A 17958-nucleotide genomic window follows, 5' to 3' on the forward strand; every position below is an offset into this window, starting at 1 on the left:
GTTCTCTTTCTCGCTTTCTCACGAGTCACAAACAACGATTTCAAAGAGCCTCCCGTCTCTCTTACAGGGGACCCAGTGTTACTGGTGCGTTCACATTTTTATGGAATGCAGAGAACACTGCACTTGAAGGATCCAAAGGATTGTTTTTTTCAGAAGACTGTGTGTGCGCAGCTTTTAATTAACCAGGGCACCTTGCGTTGCCTAGCTGAATTTTACAAAAAATACATCTTACTGTATTCACTAGATGTTTTTTTATTATGGAGTATAAAGCTTTTGTTTGTTCGAACTAGGCCAAAGTGGAGTCTGCTGAGTTTACTCACATTTTTTTACTGATTTCGAGGGGAAATCTGTTAAAGGGATACTTCACCCAAAAATAAAAATTCTGTCATCATTTACTCACCCTCAGATTGTTCCAAATATTTATAAATGTCTTTGTTCTGCTAAACACAGCGGAAGACAGATCTCATCCCCCAGTGACTCCCATAGTATTTACTTTCTCTACTGGTGTAACTGGTGGATGAGATTTGTTTTGGTTACTGACATTCTTCCAAATATCTTCCGCTGTGTTCAGCAGAACTAAGACATTTATACAGGTTTGGAACAACCTGAGGGTGAGTAAATGATGACAGAATTTTTATTTTTATTACTACCCCTTTAAGGAATGGATTTAAAAATAACATCCTGAGAATATTAAATGCCAAATAAAATGGAAAAAAAAAACATTAAACAAACACTCAAAGACTCAATTAAACTTAGTAACAAATAAACATGTCTATTATTCTTAATAAAATATAATATGGAAAAGAACTCCAGCCTATAATTTTAGATTAATGTTTCATGAAGCCTTCCTGAACGTGAATTACAATTGTGGAAATTATTGTAAAAGATTGTAATTTAATTTGACAGAAATTTAATAAAATTGCCAAGCATTTTGAAATTACATGAATGTTAAATTACAGAAATAGACTGCAAATTTACAAGTTGAGTGTAAAATAACATGGTAAAACTTTTAAGTTTTTTTTTTTGAAAGGCCAAGCTTTTTTACTGTTTTTTACAGTGCACATTCATTCATGAACGAATGACTAGTCTGTAATTTGTTTTGTAACACACATACTTTTATTCTCTCTGTGTGAACACAGGCAGAGAACCCGTGTGCTTGCTTGTGTTCCTTGTTTTAATATTTCATAATTTTTTCAGATTTCACTACATTTTAAGGTCAGCAAACAATGTTAGTCCACCTTGCTCTCCAAATATGTAAAATTAAGGGCATTTATCTTATGTGAACTCCTCCTTCAAGGGCAACATCTCTTCAGAGTTATTTTGTTATTAGCTCTAGAGAGAAAAAAGATGCCAAATGATGACTCACTCAGACTATTGAGTTTTGGTGTTTTGTTTTATGTTCAGTCAATGATGGATTATAAACCCCAGCTGTTTTAATCTACAGATATTATTTGACATACTTGCCATTAAAACCAGCACAAAATGACTGTCAAGATGAGGAACGTACTGTAGATATCAGAAAATCTCCAAAGACTTTAGCTCTCTGTCATGATACAGTATTTGGTTATATGCACAGATGAGCAGAGAATACTTTGCTAAACCAAAAACACAGTCATAAGATCACACGCCCTCTGACTGTAAAAGATTTGCATATCCTATTAAACGTACACACTCCGAACGAGCATCTCTTCAGTTTTGAGGAGTGTTCAAGTCGCACAGCGAGGCGCGCTCCGCAAGCTGAGCCTCCCACTCCCCCTCTCGCCCTCTGGCCTCCGAGAGGCCCCTCGGCACCACTGGCTCTGGATCCATCTCCACAAGAGCCTGTGTAGGACTGTTTAATATACAGAGCCACCAATTATCTCCATTCGATTACCTTTCATAATAATTGATTCTGTAGAAGTCAGAAAGCACCAGGCGCTGCGTCAAGGCTTCCTGAAAAGAAGTTATTTTCCTTCCGTGCTGCCATGTTACCTTTTTATTCTTCCATATTAATGTGGCAGTCAGACTAATTTATCAACTGCAATTTCTGAAGCGCCTTTGGGAGGAAATTACTCGTCATCGCGTATTCCTATATTATTAGGTGGATGGATCGGAAAATGCAGCATTGTTTGTTAATATTACTTTCGGTAAGCTTTCATAAACACTGGCCAATTTATCACAGAGGATGATATAGCAGAACGCATTCTAGTTTTATTATTTGCGCTTGTGTGTTCTGTTGTAACATTCATCTTGTGTGTGTTCACGTGTCACTTAGCTCTTTCTAACTCAGCAGACTTATCATGGCACAGATGTTGATGGGAACCTGAACGTTTTTTAGGTCTTATAAAACACTCCCATAATTCCTTTCTTCTTCCATCCACTTTCAGTTGCCATAAGCCATTTCTAGCCCCTCTTGGGTGGCATTATCGGAGATAGTGGTTCATTTGTACTGTTTACAGTGTAGAGGTGATCTACACTCATATCTCACAATCCTGTCCATATACAAGCTCTTACTGGGACCAAAATAGTCCCCACACAAGTTCTTTGTGTTTTTTTTTCTGTATTGTCTGACTCACATTTATTGGGAATATTGATTTTTGTTAGTGACCTGCCGTGAACACTATGCATCTGTATAAGCTGTTTGGGGATGGTGTTTCTAATTTATTTTGACAGTTGTTTTAAAGGAATCACAGTGAAACACAAATTACATAATTGTTTAATTGTGAATGTTGATGCTGGCATGTGGACAGCACCTGAGAATCTTCATAAAAAAATGAGTTAAAGGCATAATAAGCCCCAACATAGACACTACTGCCACTGACTTTACAATCATTCAAAAAATGTTGCTCTTGTGTTAATTTGTACAGTATATTTGGTTCATATATTTTTGGCCAATCAGAATGCTTTTAAGCATCAGTTGGAGCCTTTTGTTCTCCTGTGTCTTTTTAACACATTTGACCATGTTTAAATCCATTTTGCAAGATTTTGCAGTAGTGTTTCATCATATTTCTCCACACATTTAACTTTTGAAGTTAGAGAGTAAGTCTAGTAAGTAATCATAAAAACAAAAGTTTTATGGTGACGCTCCAAAGTTAAGTTTCGTTGAATCCTTGCATGAATTTAGACTTAGCATGACTCAGTTTATTGATAGAATCAGTTCAATTCATGTGTGAACAAAGATACATTTAACATTGTAAAATATTACACACAACCTGCATGCACAGTGCAGAAAATCCTGTTGTTTTGGTGAAACCACTAGTATTTATCTTTAGCATTTTCCTAAAAGAGAACATTTCAATCGCAGCATAAATTTCATAACTATTTGGTAGGTTCCTCTTTTATGAAACCATGTTTTCGAGCTGGCCTGGAATCCAGACATTTGTGCAAAAACTGATGATCCATGTTATCCCAGCATGATCTGAGAATGTTCCAAAAAGCATATTTTGTGCTTTAATGGAAACAAGAAAATCACCACGGTCATTTTAAGGGACACAGAAAGAATGCTGAATTTTTCTTATTCAACTGAATAATAGATTTATTTTTTAAACTGTTTTAAACACAACTTTTTAAAATTAGACTTTGAATCCCAAATTTTACTTCAGGTGTTGAACCCCACTTCATGTCATCCATCCAAATTGAAGATATCCAAATCCAATGTCCAGTGGCTTAAGATCCTCTTCCAAAGTTATCTCCCACTTTACACTTTGGTGCTCCATGTCTACTTTAACCTCTTTCCCAGATCACCACTTTTCTGCTGACATTAATCACATGTTTTCATCCTGGTGTCAAAATCACTGCTGTCTTGGACCCAAGGGTGGGACCACAACCTATGGCCCCTCCTCTCCAATGCATTTAGCCAGACGCCCTCTTCTCTCCATCCTTCCATGCTTTATCTCTTCTCACAGCATACAGATTTCTCCCCAGCTTGACTGCATCTGCCCTTCCGCAGCTTTGGAAAACTGAGACATCAGCCCACCTGGGATCAATCAATTCTAGTTAAAACCTTATATCATCGGCTTCCACGGCACACCGACAGATAATTTCTCTCCAAAAGCAATTCAAATGTAATGCCACAAACATTCTTCTTGAAACAGAAAGAGGGTGATTACTCCTCTTTAAATGGGCTAGAGGAGGGGCGGAGCCAAACTAAAGCAGCCTTTGCCATATTTGGAACACGGTTGCATGTCGTATTTGTGGGTGTTTCTTCAACTGTGGGCCCTTTTACGTCCCATGGGTTGATTTTGTTGATTTTGTTCCAGAAGTTCTGTTTAAAAAATGTAAAATAAAAATTTTCATTAATGTATAGTTAGTTGTTAAATAATTTCCAATAATTTTGCCCCTTATGAAGTTATTGTTCTTCACTTTAAACAGAATACTCTTCTTGTTAATCTTTTACATCAAGCTGTAATATTGTAAAAATACTTATATATATATATATATATATATATATATATAATATACTATAATTGTATATGGGTAGTTGGCAAATATGCTGTTAATGTGTCCTATGGTGTGACTGGAAACATTTTGAAAAAAAACTAACAATAAAGACAAATCTCTCTTCTGTTTTATATTAGGAATATCAATAAAATGTTCTAGTAATGTTTTATTATCAATGAAATAAATAATTTAAATAAATTGTTTAATTTATTGCATTATTTTTTATTAATTATTTATTTTACAACAACATTATTTCTGCCACAGAATACATGATAATTTGAGATGATTGGAAATGATAAATGTTCAGAAAAATGACATGAATCGTCCTGTGATGCATATATGTACACTGCTAGGTATTGTTAAATAAACAATTCAGAGAGAGAGTGTGAAAAATGTTTTAAAGGGAGTTTATTTCAAAGTTTATTTTAACGTTTATTTTAAAGAAACAGCCATGCTGGTTAGATGGCACAGAAATGTTCTGTTCAACACTCATAAAGGCTGCCACTGAGATTCTGCTTGTCTGTCATAAAACAAACTCTTGACTTTGCAGTCTTTATCAGTGATAGTGAAGGACCCTAAGGAGGAAAGCAGTAATGCTTGTTGTGGGGAAATAAGGACAGCTCCCACAGAGAACATAAAAGAGAGCACTTAAAACTTGACAATAGCTTTTTTGTTTGTGTTTTGAAGAAAGTTATCTATTTTCTTTCTCTTGCTTCTTTCAGTTCTCATATCTATATTTCTTTAAATTCAGACACACGCACGCACGCACACGCACACACACACACACACACACGCTCGCACACACGCACGCACGCACGCACGCACGCACGCACACACACTCGCACGCACGCACGCACGCACACACACACACACACACACACGCGCGCACACTCACTTCTCCCAGAGAAATACATTTATCCACAAACCCTTTGTGTGTGAAAACAAGTGAACTTTCATTATTGCCAATTCTGTCTAACCCACAAATAACTTCACATGTGAGACAGGATGATTGATACTGTTCATCACTCGGCCTCTCTCTCCCCTCCCCCTAATTTAATTCCAAACAACTGCCAAGCCCCGTCATCCATACCAAAGTGTCTTACCAATGGAGCAGCCCCTATTGATCCACTGTAATAACACAAACTCTCCTGACACATTCACGCTCACTGCTGACACAATAATCCAGACCCCCAAAAAGAATGACTAAAAAAAGCTTGAAGAAAAGAAAACAATTCCTGAAAGTATTAAGAAAAACAAATGGGTAATCTAATCAACAAATCAATGTATTTTATATCAACTAAGAAGGAAAATCTGTGAGAGCTGATCAGGTTCTAGCAAGAAGCAGCAGAGGAGGATGACAGACAGACAGAGATGAATGTGTGCAGTATTTCCCCTTATTAGAGCAACTGGCGGTTTCCATGAATAGGTTACAAAATAGGTCCTGGAACTCTTGAATTACCATGATCGGTGAAAGCAGGTATACTTAACCTTTAGGAAACGTTGATCGTGAACCTCAGGACGTCAAAGTAAATATGAGCTGGTTCCCTTTCTTTATATTTTCTATGAGCTGTCCAGATTTTGAGACTCTGTTACCAAAATGTGATAAATGATTTTAATGATGAGTTTAATGAATGTCACATTTTCAGTAATGGGGAAATTATGAGATAACAGGAATGCTTGCAAAATGTGAGCATTGGTGTGGGGGCGTAATGTGCTAAAAACAAGTTTTTTTTGCTATGTTAAATGTATGCTAGATAACAGTTAATATAACATATCTAATATTTCACACAACATAAAAATACGGGATTAGTACCTCTAATGCTTTAAAATAGGACACCAAAGCTCACCGTATTGAATGTGTAATGTGCCATACTTTCACCCCCCATGGCCTTCCTCCCACAATGCCCCCTTTTGGAGCTTACCACGTCAGCAGCCCAGTTTTACTTCTTAATAGTCATCAAATTTTCTAGCCACAGAGGTATAATCGGCACTGATGAAGATGCTCTTGGACTCTGATGTAAGCAGTTTTTTTGTGTGTAAAAGCATGCCCAACAGCAAACTCTCTGTTTTCTCTGCTGCGGAGCAACCCTGATCACTCCTCGCCTGCAGTCTGTATACATTTTTGGTAAGGTCTTATATTTACGACATCAAAGACAGTGCACATTGCTACATAATTTTCAGTAAAAAAATACTGCCAAGGTAGCAAAAAACCCCACCTTGGCTTAATTTCCCTAGAAGGTGCATGGTGCATTTATCTTTAAAAAAATGTAAAAGGATAGACTTGTTTGTATTTTGGTCATGAAATTAAGATTTTGCTGAGGGTGTTAAAAATGGCTCATAGTCACTCGTGCTCCCTCTGTGATGAACAACTGATTTCATCTCAGGCTCTGTGAGATCTCAGCCCCCATCATATGCTGCTTAGCTCAGCAGTACTGCAACACTTCACACTGAGTTTAGCTTAGTAGATGTTTACTGTTGTTGTTTTTTGTGTACAGTATGCATAATTCATTAATTCACGACTAATTGTTATAGCTATAAAGTCACAATAACCTATTTTTTTCAGATCAGACAGACAAAGAGGCAGTGTACACTCCCTCTCTCTGTTTGATCTGAAAAAAACGTGATAAAACGTGTGTGTGTGTGTGTGTGTGAGAGAGAGAGATCTAGCTAATATATTTTTATTTAAATCACATTCTTTCATGGCCTAGTTGAAAAAACCAGCATATGCTGGGTTAGGTATGTTTTGATGCTGGTTTGACCAGCTTAAACCAGCTAAGGACCAGCACATGACCAGCTTAAACCAGCACAAACCAGCATCAAAACATACCAAATCAGCATATGCTGTTTTTTTCCTGTCGACCCTCAAGGCTATGGGTGTCTCTGGAGTGGTGCTACAATGGTTCAGGTCTTACCTCACAGGTAGGTCATTTAGAGTATCCTGGAGAGGAGAGGTCTCTGAGTCCCAACCTCAGGGCTCAGTGCTTGGTCCGTTGCTATTTTCTATATACATGACATCCCTAGGCTCTGTCATTCGGAAACATGGCTTTTCCTGCTATGCGGATGATACACAAATCCACCTGTCATTTCAGCTGAACCTTGCTAAAATAGAACTGCTTGTAATCCCGGCCGACACAAAGATTCATCAACTTCTCCATTCAACTGGGCTCATCAACCATCACATCTTCCAGAACGGCCAGAAACCTGGGAGTGGTGATCGACGATCAGCTTAACTTCACTGATCAGGTTGCCAGCACCACCCGGTCCTGTAGATTCATCCTCTACAATATTAGGAAAATTAGACCTTTCCTATCCGAGCATACTACGCAAGTAGTAGTCCAAGCTCTTGTTCTGTCCAGACTGGACTACTGCAATGCGCTACTGGCTGGACTTCCAGCTTGCACAACCAAACCTCTACAGATGATCCAGAATGCAGCGGCAAGAGTGGTCTTCAATGAACCGAAGAGAGCGCACGTCACTCCTCTCTTCATTAAGTTACATTGGCTCCCTATAGTCGCTCGAATCAAATTCAAGACGCTGCTCCTGGCCTACAAGACCACCACTGATTTGGCACCCCGTTATCTTCACTCACTAATGCAGACTTATATACCCGCCAGATCCCTACGCTCTGCAAACGAACGACGTCTTGTGGTGCCATCCCAAAAAGGTCAAAAATCTCTCTCACGTACCTTCTCGGGATCGGTTCCACATTTATGGAATGATCTGCTTGTTGCTACAAGATCAGCAGATTCTGTGGCCATCTTTAAGAATTGTCTGAAAACACATCTTTTCCGTCAACACCTGACTGATCAGTTCTGACTTCTATCTCTTTTCTACTCTTTCAAAAAAAAAACTATCTCTGTATACTGTGGTAGGCTATATGAGACCAATTTTCTTTTATTGCACTTATGCTTTTTGATGTCCTTATGTTATTCCAATTGCTTCCATCGTTTCCCTCATCTGTAAATCGCTTTGGATAAAAGCGTCTGCTAAATGACTAAATGTAAATGTTTTTCAACAGAGGAATAACTCACTTTTACCATAGATCTTGTTTTTGGGAAATTTTTTTCATTCTGTTATTATTTTTTCTGTCTGGTAATGTTATTTTCTTACTTGCCCATTTTAACTGCTAACTGGTTTAATTTATAGACGGTTTCATCTTAACAACATAAACAAACATTACTGCGCACTTTTGTGACCCTAACTGAACTTCCAGTACACATTGACAAACAATAGAGTGCCTGTAGATTATTTCTGATAACAATCAAAAGAAACCGAGAAGAACCGTTAAGGGCTCGGCATACTACATTCAAAATCGAAAAACGACCGTCTGTGACCTGATTTCGAACAAAATCTGGTCCAAACGACAATTTGTTTCACTAGTTAGCCGCAGCAAACCAAACAGAACTCTCCGGGAAAGTTTGTGTAGGTCGGTAAACACCCTCGAGCCACCATTGGTCCATGGCCATTACGTAATAGGTGGGTGTGTTATGCAACACCGCCTGGTCTGTGGGAAATAACGCGTCATTTCATTTGCATACGTCATGTAAACCCCGCCTCCAGAAACAAATAGTTCGAATTCACTATAACGTCTCTCAACGTTTTCGAGCTTCGTTTTACTCACAAACGCAGAACGAAAGCGCAATTCGCCTGGACTATGCTGAGCCCTTTACTTGGCTAAACTTGTCTCTCTGATATTTTGAATTTAGACTCCGATACCAAGCTCAACCGCTAGATGTCAATGTACCATATGGTTTGTTTAAATGCTACCATATACAGGACCCATTCAACAAATATTTTATTTAATAAAATTAACATACAACAAAATTCAACAAATATTTTATTTAATACAATTATTATACTGTAAAATAATAATACAAATTAACATGAACATAAATTAAATAAAATATAAATAGTTATATTATTAGACACTAGCCAAACACAAACCGGAAGTTAACTGGGGGTCTGGCGCGCGCGCGTCCGATGTTTGAAAGTTTCACGCTGCGTCCCAAATCGCATACTGTGTACTGAATTTAAAGAAATAACTACCTATCGGTCATTACAGTACGTTCTATATAGTATGAGTGGGTGTAGTATGAATACATTTCGGACATACTGCGTCCGCCATGTTTTATGGTCATGTGACCCGTATGCTCTTTGACCTATGACGTTTTAACAACAACCTATACATGAGAGTTTATAGAAACATAATTTAGTCACGAGAAATTCATTTATTGACACTTACATTAAAAACGGACGTCCGCCTTAAAGTTTTGCGCTATATTTATTTGATTTACTTTTGAAATTTGACCGTTGCTCAGCTCCCGTGACATCATGGGATAGAAAAGTGTCCACTCACGAATCTCGGCGGAAGTAGTAGACTATCCAGGTATACACCCTTTTCACATGACGTCACGCATCTTCCGTTCTGCCGCGAAGCAGTGTATCATTACTTCCGCTAGCACTCCAGTTCATAAGGTGGCGGTAATGCACCTATAAGCTGATTTGCCAACCGCCAGTAAAACTCAAGAAGTTACTTCCGCTAGCGCCTCAGAATGGAGTTTACCAAGTGGCTTGCACATCTGCCACAAATACGTCTAGATGATGTACAACGTCTTGCAGACAAATTTTCGCTAAGGACAAGATCAAAGCTAGAGAAAGGATACAAATTCTTCGTTGAACAGTACCTGTTTGATTATGAAGGTAAGTGTTTTGTTTTCTTTTTGTGTTAGCGAAGGTGCTAGGATAAGTACTTGAATACGTGTTCTGTCAGTTTTTTTTCTCACTGTTGTTAAATTCCAGCGCGACGGCAAAACGGAAGTTCTTCTTCTTCTTCTTCTTGTTTGTTGCTAGACGGATGTTATGATACACTGCTTTGCAAAAAGGAGGAAGTTAAGTGACGTCATTGTGAAAAGGGCGTATTTCTCGCCTACTGTTTTTGGCATACTGAGGTTTCGCACATACTATTCATGACTGATACTCATTTTCACCTACTATATAGTATGGAAGTAGGCGATTTCGTACGCACCATCAGTGTTGTTTAGCCCTCTAGTGGATGTTGCTATAAAGTATTTTCAGATGGGACTAGAAATTAACGTTTCACAGTGATTTAGGAGTTCCATCCAAATGTGAATTTAGCTTTATGGACATTATCTATTTTGGTCTTCTGTTAAATCAAGTCCTGTCCGAATGTGACAATCTGTAACTACCGATATTTTCACAAGGCATTTCTTCGCGTGTTTTGGCCTAAGTCAGCTACCGTAGAGGCACAACACGCGCGTTTTCTGCCAGGTTTGCGTCTTGAATGTACTGTACGTTTTAATCATCCAGTCAAAATAAACCGACGGTATGGCGGGAATGCACCTTTTAAATTGGTTTGCCAACCTTAAACCCTAGAAGAAGAAGAAGAAGAAGAAGAAGAAGAAAACCGACGGTAAGCTGCTGTCCACTGTAATATCAGTGTCAGGTAAGATCCTCGCCTTTAACGTTACCTAATAGCATAATTATGTCATCATTATATAAGTACACACAACGTTACAGGTTTTGTTTATTTAAGTGGGTTTTTAGCAGCCAGTCCTAAAGTCACGTAAGGTTTTTATAATATTAAAATGATTTTAAAGAACGACATCAAATAAAATATTAAATAAATATTAAAAGAAATTAAATTGGTAATTTTAAACAGTAATAGGTTTGTACTTTAAAATGAAAATCATGCAGAAAACATAACAAATGACAGGCTGGCGAAACATCTTCAGGGCATCTGCCAGTATGACGTGCGTTTCATGTTTTTCTGACAACATTAAGCTAAGGTAGCTGTCACTGTCAAATCCTTATTTTGTTAAAAGTGGAAGAGAATGGGCTGCGAGTGTTTTTTCATGATGAATTATTTTTAGTCATGTGCTATCTTTCCTAAGATATTTACTTGCTCAGCCCACCATTCTGCATCTTTATTATTTATGAACCGCATTACCGCAATGGAAATGCAGTTGAAGTTCAGTATGTACTTCACTTCAGAAGAACATGATACATGATACTTTAGTGGTAAAAATTAACAAAATTTGAATTTGACAAAATTTGTGAGTGAAAAGCCTTTCATGAGGTTTATAAATAATCACAGCACACAAGTCACAAGGGTAGTTCCCAGCCTTCTCTCTGATATTTCCAAACCTTGATTCCACACTCACACATTTGCTAATTGTGCAAATTTTGCAATGTCTGCATTTAAGGAACATTATCATTTCCCTTGTGTCACAGCACGTTATGAATATGCAGATGTCCACAGAGATGATAATACATCTGTGACTGTGCAAATTAGAAAGACTATGGCTTTTTCATTTTAATTATTTGCAGGTGCAACTAGGTCCTTGGCACTTTAATTAGAAAATGTGCTGGGCTTCTTTGTGCCAGCATTGTAGGTTAATTTCTTAATGTTGTAGCGCAATTAAAGTTGCAAAGACATTGGCTACAGTTGTTGTTATTGTTTATGTAATGTGTGTTGTGTTATCCAACATTCAAAAGATAGTATCTACGTAATACAAGTATGCTGCATTATGTAACAGTTATATATGGATGTTTTAGTTGGTGGTTGGCTTGAATATTGTGTATGAACCTAAAATAGCAATAAGATTTGATTATATGGTGCTTCAGAAATTTTACAGTACAGTAGCAGAGTGTAATGTGTATATCTTTAAACAAAACAGTTTCCTATTCCACAGATTCATGAGTTTTAATTGTACATGTTTTGCTGTTCCAATAGTTTAAAGTTAAAATAAATGAATTACTATTCCCTCCTCTGACCACCTAGAGCATTTTCGTCTCTGGCTGCCACTTCAATTTCCATTTTTGCAAAATTCTCCAGATCTTTCATTCTGAGCGTGTGCGTCTTAATCACACCATCAGCTTCATTTCAGCAGAAACCTGAGCAAAATGGAAGCAAAGAACAGGAAAAGGTCAATCCTTCATCACAGCTAACAGCCAATAGGGTGATTGAAAGACATGATATTTTCACCGGAACAAGACAGGGTTGTGGATAGCCTCCGACTTTACATAAAGCAATTGTGTCACCACATAGCAGGATGGGAACTTTTTTGTCTGTATTATTTGACAAACACATCCAAGTACGTGCAGGGCATGCTCATTCTAGTGGGTGCCCTTTTTGCTTTGACCTAGAATAAGCTTCATGTTTTCCCTATATTGCTCATTCGTCCTGTCCCTTTATTTGTTATGTTGAGACATGTTAGCACTGATCTCAGATGAATAATAACCACTTGCATAATAGAAGATCAGTTTTTTTAAATCTCAGCTTTAAGTCAGTACTTTCTGAAAGAAAATAAAGAGATACATTCAGGTAATGGTTTATGTACATAAAGAGAATCGGTTTTATATAGATTTAAGCGAAACAGCTGCTATGTGACCTTAAGAGGTTTCTGGGATGTCGATGTGTTTTTGCAACGATTGTCTTCTTTAATCAGAAGCAAATTTTGTTTTCAATAATTAGCAGACAGCAAAAAGAAGGGAGTCCCAGAATTCATGGATCAATGTAATGAATTGTCATGTCACACTGTTTACCAGGAAGAAGCTATTCCAAAATTAAAATCACGTCACTTCATCAGCTCACTAATACAGTTTTATTTTGTTTGGGTTTGGTTTTATAATGTCTCAAATTAGTTGCTTGTCATTTTTACAAAGTTTGGTTGTAATTCTCTTAAGCCATTCATTTGTTCCTTCGTTGGTTCGCTCGCTCACTCACTCACTGCAAAAAATATTTTCTTTATTTCAAATTTGAATGAAATATTGAATTTTATTGTTAAAAAGAGGAAACAATTATTGAGCAGTACATGACAGTTTCTTCAAAACTCAAACTCAAAATGTTTTTTGTTGCTGGGATATCTGGGTTTGCTTAGATTTCAATTAGTCACCTATTATGCCTAAACGTAGCTGTTTTTAGACACATATGGTCTCAACTCATCGCCAAACTCTTGAAAATTGTTATCTGTGTGAAGCAGTAGTATTTGTGATGTGAAATTACATGGTTTTGCAGGTCATCCAATTTCTGGTGATTTTGTAGATTTCAGATCTAAGAAGTGTGTTTTTATCATTGAAAGATTTTGAATCTACCTGCTCATTTCACAAACAATGCTGTATTTCATTGTCATCTCTCTTTTTTTTGTCTTAGAAACCACATACACATAACATCTGCGATTTCATCTGCATAACTTCAGTCTCTTGACAAATTCCTCCTGCCATATTTAAATATGTGAGGGTTCGACAAAGGTGCACTGCACATTAAGCCAGAGCCCCCAGACAAATCCAAGACTCGGTGTTGCTGTAAGCATTGTTTCCTTTATTAATGACATCTCGGGCATCGTGATAGCTGCGAATGAGAGCTGCTGTGCTTGAGTCTGACACATGGTGAAGAAGTGGAATGATGAAGAGGTAATTAAAGACAGGAAGAGGTGAATATGATTTTGGGAGGATCTGTCTGTAATTGGACACATGAAAGACACAAGTAGGGTGCATAGCTGATGCTGCTGCTCCTTATTAGCCGCTAATGTGAAAACCAATATTTCAGCCCACGTCAAGGTGCGGTGGGAGACGACGGCTCTCTCCAACAAGTGTGGGGTCCCCACTGAGAATTTGAGAGCATGCGAGGCATTGTCCTCCATTCTCTTTCTGTTTAATTTGCAGATAGATACTGGTTCAATAGGCCTTCCCTGTATTTGGGGGATCGTAGAGCCGGCAGGTGCAAGCTAGCTTCTCTGTGTCAAATCCAACCATTAGAGCACACACCCTGAAGAAAAAAGAAATGCCCATATCTTACGGCTACATATAATTAAAAGAAAACGTACTATTGTTTTTGTTTTTGGATTTTTTTCTTGGGAATTTTGCTTTTGTCAACCGACTGCTGACTTTATGCTGTTTTTCTCAAAACAAACAACAATTACTCTGCATGTGGTGTTAGTTCCAACATTTGGTGAACATGATGGATATGAAAGATTTGTCAGTAGAAATCAATTTTTTTCGGAATTTGGTGCTTCTGGGTTATGACAGTGGTTAGAGCATGGCAGTAGCAATGCCAAAATTGCACATACTCAGATACCAATGTATAGTATAATGCAATGTAAATATGTTATCTCCTTAGGCAAAGAAGCGAAAATGTGACAACATCTTAGTCCTGTGACAGCCACCGTAATGCTTTTAAAGAGAGGGGTGGAGTGAGCCATTGTATTTTGTGTTGTATATTGTGCAATTCACAACCTCACCACTAGATTCTGATAAATTTTATACACTGGATCTTTAAATCGCATTTACAAAAAATGCACTTAAAAAGAAATATCTATGGGGAAAATGGAAAAACATGTTTGTCTTGAATAAATATAAATGTCAATAAATCATATATATATTTTTTGTAAACATTGAAAAAGGGTCCCACGGACCCAAACACCACACAAGGATTAATACAATTTCTTGAATAATAAATGTGAGTTTAATGTGAGCAAAACAATGTGAGTAAACATTTTAATTGAAAGATTAAAACAAAGCTAAGATTTTTTTTCATTTTGGTACACCCCATTTTGCTTTAATAACAGCATGCTTCCAGGTTGGCAAAGACGTTTGTGCAATGATCCATGTTATCCCAGTATGATTAGAGAATGTTCCAAGAATCATCTCATGCGCTTCAATGGAAGCCAGGAAATATTATTTCTAAGGAGTTTACATGATCAGTGTCACAAATTTGCATATTTTTAGTGAGAGAATATTGAACTTTGAGTTTATTTCCAGGTTAAAATTAGAATTGGATTCATAGATTGTCAGTGTGGTCTCAGATTTTTGGAATCTACTCAATGGTTGGCTTTCTGGTTGAGAAATTTGATGTGGATAACCTGTGAGAAGACACAATAAGCTGCTGTGTATTATGACGAATGATTTTGACACACATTGAGAATCTTGACAATCGATTGTTCCGTGCGTGACACCATGTGTCACAGACATGCCCTCATTACCGGCCACATATCAGGTGATCTCACTGGGACCAGAAAGGGGAATGTCATGTTATCACATTTAGAGTGTCATGTCATGTTATATTTGCCAAGGCTTGTCACAACAGTAGCGGTGCAGTGCTTATGGTGGTGTTTATAACAGTATCAGTTTGCAAACAAGCGGCATTGTTCTTGGCGTCCCTGTAGAGAATTGTGGGAAATATGGAAGACGGCGCAGGGAGAGACGCCATTTATTAAGAGTCTTCATTCACACCAGTTTTACACATTTTGGGGCTTTCAACACTCTAATTAGATCACAAACACCTTTATTTTAATGCTAATTGATATTGAACAATAGTGCAGTGAACTCTTCATGCTACATTAATAAACAGTTTGTTTGTAATGGATAACAATTTGTTTGAAAAGAGATTTGTTAAAAATAAATAAATTACGGAGGTTTATGGAGCATTCCACTAAGACTCAAGTTCACAAAACATTAACGTTTGTAGACACATAAGGATAACTATTTGTCATTACACAAATTACTGGTCATAACTAAATATAATTAACATAATGATTTGATATTATAGCATGGAAGATCAAATGCAGGAGAATCATATAAATTGGGCTTCAAGAAGTAAAGTTTGTACAGAGCACATATATTATACTGTAAAAAGGTTTAGAAAAGGTCCAATTTGTAATAATCTCATTTCATTTGTTGTTTCTCATTTGATGAAAGGCAAAACGATGTAATCTCGTTTTACTAGAGCAGAATGCCTTTGATATAACATTGACTCATTAATATTTAAATTATACACCCATTAGAAGTAATTTCCATCATACTCTTCTGTTCGAAACCCAAACGGTGTCCTCACTCTCTTAAAGGTGCAGTACGTGAGTTCTGAAAACGCCTTTGATATTTGAAATCAATACCCAAACAAATACACCCCTTGCCTTTATTATTTTCACACTCAAAATAACGAACGCTTGCTCACTCTCTCCTCCCCCATCATGAGCGGAAACGCCCCCTATTGCTGATTGGCTAAGAGAATGTTTGTGTTGTATGGATTGGAACAATCCACTTTGCTTGAACCAGCCTAGCAAACACAATACTTTTTACAATACACACACACAGAACCGACATCTAGCAGATATTCACAAAATTGCATTTAGAAATCACTTCACCGGCAAGTCCAGGAAGAGTTTTTGGTTTTATAATGTTACGGTTAATTGTTTCAGTAAAACATTCTATTAGGTTACCATTTGTCATTTCAACAATGTTTACTAGATCTAAAAATATTGCACCAGATATTGTGTCCGTTATGATTAAATATTGATGCCCAATTTAGTCTGGTTTACTCTCTCTCTCCATCTCCAGTGGTTTTGGAAAACTGCAGTATTGGGTTCAATAAAAGAAGATTGTTGGAGAGGCATGCTGGAGTGTAGAAAGGTGAACAGGTCAAGTTCACTGTAAGGTGCAGAAAAAATGAACAGTGTTGAAGGATTCTGGCACCACACGTTAACTTGTGAAGGGGACACACACATATAAATGTCATAATAAAAAAATCTATTTACTCGGTGGACATAATAAAGAAACAAGCAATTTTATAAAAAACATGAAAGGAGGTGCGTCATTTGCTGAGTATTTTTTCCAGTGGTTTTTGTCACGAATCACAGAGGGGAAGAACCCAAATGCAGGCAGGCAGTGAAAGGGTTAACAAACAAGACTTTATTTCAAACAAAAACAGAAACTAAACACCCACGAGGGGGTAAACGAAAAGGTAACGAAATAATAAAACGAACAACAGGACCAAGACTAACTAAACACTAAACTAGAAAATACAAGACAAAGACTAAACTATACACTTACTAAAACAGGGGAAAACAGGAACAAGGCGAACATAGAGCACATGGAACGTAATGGTTGACATCTAACACGGGTAAACACATCAAACGTACACAGTACAATCCACGAGCACAAGTTTTTCTTTGGAGGAGAATTATGTAAAGGGATTGTTGTGGCTTTGTGTTTTCGCTGTCTAAATACAAAACTAATATTGACAACTAGTGTTACAATTGAATATTTAAAGATTTAATAACTTTTACTCTTAAATTGTTCTTAAAGTAAATTGTTAAACGAAACAAAAGATTTTCTAGTCCAGGGTCTATTCATAGGATTCATATCACTTATAGACGGTTTCATCAAGTGCACACGCATGGCCCGAAGTTTGTTGATCGATCTGGGGTGCGTTTCCCAAAAGCATAGTTAGCCAAATATGGTCGCAAGTTCCGTCGTTTCAGCATAGTTCAACGATTCATGTGTTTCCCGAAACCCTTGTTCCAACGATCAATCGCAATTATTATATCGATCAATTATTATGATATGTAGACTTACATACATCATGCTTTTGAGCAAGGTAAACAAGCAACATGCAGTGCATTCTATATTATTCTAAATATACAAATTTAATTTGACATCTTTTAGTTTGTCAAGAAAATAGAAGCGTTGTTTTTTTTTAAAGTGCGTATGCCCTTTGTCCTACGTGCTCTAGGACCCTGGGGA

The sequence above is a fragment of the Triplophysa rosa genome, linkage group LG23 (assembly GCF_024868665.1).
Source record: "Triplophysa rosa linkage group LG23, Trosa_1v2, whole genome shotgun sequence".
NCBI classification, from domain to species: domain Eukaryota; kingdom Metazoa; phylum Chordata; class Actinopteri; order Cypriniformes; family Nemacheilidae; genus Triplophysa; species Triplophysa rosa.